A 4,706-nucleotide genomic window follows, 5' to 3' on the forward strand; every position below is an offset into this window, starting at 1 on the left:
TAGTGCGACTCTTACCAGAATACCAAAGTTTAAAACCTAAATTATCAATCTCCTTAGCCTTTTCTCCCACCCACTTAGTTTCTTGAATACATAAGATATTAATTTTTCTATGAATCATAATATCAACTAATTCTATTAATTTACCATTGAGAGTGCCTATATTCCAAGATCCTATCCTAATATTAGTTTCATTAGTTTCATGGACTAACTTCTTTACCCGCATTCGCCCGTAATGTGGGAACCCTTGCTTATTTAACACTACACCCGGGCGCCGGTGTAGCGGCCCTTGCACACTTTTCACTGTATTTAGGCTATACAGCGCGTCGCTTCCAGGGGACGCCCTAGCACTTACACAATGATCAAAAGGATTCATGTCATGATTTTTTCGACAAGTTTTACGCTGGCTGTCGACTACCTAACGCAACCCTCCACTTTTCTCATCCGGGCTTGGGACCGGCAACGGCAGTGTTTATAATTCAATCTTTTAATATTCATATACTATTAAAAGATTACGTTAAAAGAATATTAATATAAAAAGTATTATAATATTATTTATTAATAATAATTCAATCTTTTAATAATATTCATGCACTTTGATTTTTTTTTTCAAATCAGGGAATTTTGACAAAAAAAATAATTACAAAAATAAGCAAGAAGTCCCTACTACACCCCACCATAAAACCTACAAAAAAAAAAAAAAAAAAAAAAAAAAAAACCAAAGGGAACTTCCCCCCAAAAAAGAAAAAAAACAAAGAAAAAATACAACTCACCCCACCTTTAAACCCAAAAAAAAAGCAATAGGAAAACATTAGGCCAAATCTTGTAAGCAAAGTAAGTGCAGATCCAAAGGTAAGTATTTAGAAATAACAATAAAATTGAGATTAGCTCCCATTTGATTAATATATTTAATATATTATTAATAGGCAATGTAATCACAAGATAAGAGCTACAAGGAAAAATTCAAAAGTTTAAATAAGTTATTGAATTATTTGATGACAAGCAAAATTTGAGTTTGAGAGAATTTAATATAAGTAAATGCCTTGTTGTCTATAGTGCTTCAAGTAGTTTTTTTTGTGCTAGTCTTATATTTTTGTCTATATTTGTTATATTTTTGTAGTATACATAACAAAATGTAGCACTTGGAAGAAATGAACATAAGTAGAGATCAGTGCCCACTCATCAGATGGCAACGCCGCAGCGCCATATCATTGCCCAAAGCAGGAACATTAACTAAAATCATGAGAGCACAACATTGTAGTGCCAGAGCTAGTGCCTAAGCACCCACAGAAGTAGCACCGCTATCCCTGAAGCTCTCGTTGGAAGAACTAAATTCATAAAATGCAGTACTCAAAACTAGCACCATCGTACCCAATACCAACACCCCATTGCAACCTTGTTAACGCTTCAACTCTACCCACTAACATAGGATGGTATTGTGGTTTACTAACAGTTCAATTAAGTTGCTCAATTTTATTACTCTTGATAGTGATAACTATGATAAATACAAGAAAATTTTTAATGCAATAAATTGAATCTTAATAGCCATAATTTAATGCAGTGATTAGACTCCTTTGATTTTCGTACCCATGACCCTCATATATATGACATAGTGGACGGTTCTCAGTATCTTGAGTCTATTTCTCCTCACATACACTCGGCTTTTGTGAAGTCCCTAAGGAGAAAGGATCTAATTCAATGCTTAACCTATTGCATGGTGAAGTTGCTAGCCGCCCTTGGAGTGAATAAATAGTGTTGATCGAAAGGTGAGCCAAGAAAGAAGACTGGGAGAAGAAGGTTGCTATAAAGCCTGAGCCATCTGAATAAGTGAAGGTGGAGTCATTAAACTTGATGCAGGAGGCTTCAGAGAAGGTTCAACCTAGCGCTAGGAAGGAACTGGGTGGTTTAGCAGTTGACCCGTCAGAAAAGGCTCCTGCTAAAGTTTTGGGTTTGCAAGAGATTGTGAGTACTCCTTAATAGACATTTGTACAAGTAACAGGTGGAGGTGATTAATTGATCGAAGAGAAAAGAGCATCCTATGTCATTTCATCATTGGATGTGGATGAAGCTACCTGGTCTAAAGTAGATCGGATCCTGAGTATGTGCACTTATTTCTATTTCAGGACTTAATTTTTTTTCTTATTGTTGTTTATCATTTTGTGTTTCATGTAGATGAAGATATTCTAATCAAGGTTTTCCCATTATTGGTGATGGTTGAGATCCAATTGTGGTGGCGGCTCCTGTGCTCCAAGCGCCAATTGGCAGTGAGAAGAATTTGGCAACTACCCGACCAATCTTCTAGAGAGTCAAGAGAATGTGACTAAGGCAAGATGGATGTCCATGATAACCCTAACCCATCCCCTGGATGAGATGGAAGTTGATTAGGCTCGATGATAGAAGGATCTCTACGCGGTGCTGCAGAAGATGCAGTGGAGACAACTGATCTTCATCAATAAGTGTTTGAAATTCGGCAAGATGACTTTGTACAAAGGGCTTACTAGATTTGGAGGTTAATTAAGAAAGATCTGGTTCTGGTCGAGGCAGCCAAGGATCAGTTTGTCAACTACCTGCTATTGAATTAAGATATAAGTGTAATTACAATATTATCGAAAAAAAAAATTATTTTCCTTTCACCACAATTTTTTTATTGATCTGATGTTTTCTCTCTAAATCCTCATGTGATGTTTCATCTTCCATTGGTCCCTATAAATAGAGGCTGACAGGTTCATTTGTAGGCTTAGTGTGTTTTTTCTTTGAGTTTTTGTTACTCGATTTTCCTTATTTCCTTTGGCTTCTAATTTCATTTGTTTCTTCTTTATCTCATTTTCTGATGGCTCCAAAGTGAACTCCACAAACCATTGACCTGATAGTTGCGACCGAACCTTCAATTTTTTCCCCGTTCAAGCCTATATGGAGGAGGCTTTTGTGGTTGACTCAAACATCAAATTTAGAGCCACTAGCCGGGATGAGAGGGCACCCGATAGGTTTCGAGATGATCTGGCAGTTTACAGAGACCAATTGAGGTACAGAACCTTATGTTATGAATTTAGGGCACTTTTCAGTCGATATGGAGGCAGTCCGACATATAGCAAGTCAAAACTTCATAGATGTGATAATGACTTGTGTACTTTTCTACCAGCAAAAAGGAATTATATGGGCAAACGACCTGTTCAGTCACATATTCTCCTTCAAAGTGGAGGCTGATGGATACATATAGTTCAAGATAGTCTGTCGATTTCAATTCTTAAGCTTGGAGAATAAGGTGGAGGATCAAAAGTACAAATTCTTCATTTCTTCGTCCACTTAGAGCTGGGGCTTCAGGACTGTACCGACTAGGGATGCCTTCAAGAGGAAGAAGGGCACATATTACTTCTGGGTCAAGGGGGTGGAAATCGATGGACAACTACTCTTAGTTCCCTAGTACATTGATCCGGTGACTGTGAATAAGATTTTATATCTTAGAATTTTAGGCTGAATGACGATACATTCATGGACCACTAATGATGTAGAAGAGAACAAGCAAGAGGTGATAGCTGCAGCTCAAAATACCTAAACAAAGACTAAAGCTGAGTGTCGGGTGAAGATTGTTCCTACTCAGAATTCATGGTGACCAAATGAAGGTCGGTCGAGGCATACGACGACATAGTCGGCTCCGTAGGTGACGACTTTCTTTTCTCTTTCTACAACCATGGTGATTTAACTAGTGAACTAACCATCAAAGATATGAGGCATTTGTCACATGCTAATTCTAATACATATTTATTGGGTGAAGCTCCTTCAAGCATGGGTTGGCAGCAATCAAGGGAACCATCCAGTCGCCCAAAAAAGAGTGAGGTTGAGGAGTCCTCTAAAGAAGGGGCGAGAGCACAGTCAGCTTCGCCTCATTGTGATACTTTATTCATTATATTTCTGCCAAGCGCAAGGCCAGTTAACCTGCTTCTACTGCTCATACTTAGTAAGAGACAGACTCGGAGGCGGTTTCTCTAAAGGAGGTACAACATAGAAATAGAAAGGAGCTAGGTGCTGAGTTGGCTTCTCCACCTCTCTCCTATCAAAAAAAGAGAAAGGGTTCCCCAGTTAACTAGGTTCCCTCTAAGAGCAAGCAACTAAGATCTGGAATCCCTCCAATCGCTAGTACACTACTATCAACTAAAAGTGTACTGATACAATGGTTTCTCCTCGACTGAGTTCTACATGTCCACTTTTGTTGAAGTGATCTGATCATGTGCTTTTGCAAAGTCTCTTTGGGAGCTTAAGTGAATTGAGCTTTACAAGAGGGTCTATTGCTGCCATCTAAAGGTGTGGGATTCTTCTCATTTTCATTCCATGGCATTGGACTGGACAGAGATGAAATGGGTTGCCGCATCGGAAAGGGTTGATACCTCAGCGATGCTTGCTAAGAAGGTTGAGTTAAGAGGAAGTTTTCAACAGCGGAGGAGGAATTGTCACTCTAACAAATCTTCTATCAATCACCCAATAAGAGAACAAGGAGGTAAAGGCACAGATGGTGATGATGAAGACTAAGGAGAAGTTCTTCGGGGTGCTCCTTTCTTACCCGCAGAAGGAAAAGCTTTTGGGCGAGCAGCTTCGACTTGGTAGTATCACGGTGATTGACTAGTTCATTTGGCTGGGCCTGGTTGAATTGATGTTTGCAGACATGGATGAACTCGTTGTTATGCAAACTAACTCTAGGGGGTCCTTAGGGGACG

Source organism: Phalaenopsis equestris, unplaced genomic scaffold (assembly GCF_001263595.1).
Source record: "Phalaenopsis equestris unplaced genomic scaffold, ASM126359v1 Scaffold000629, whole genome shotgun sequence".
Taxonomy (NCBI): domain Eukaryota; kingdom Viridiplantae; phylum Streptophyta; class Magnoliopsida; order Asparagales; family Orchidaceae; genus Phalaenopsis; species Phalaenopsis equestris.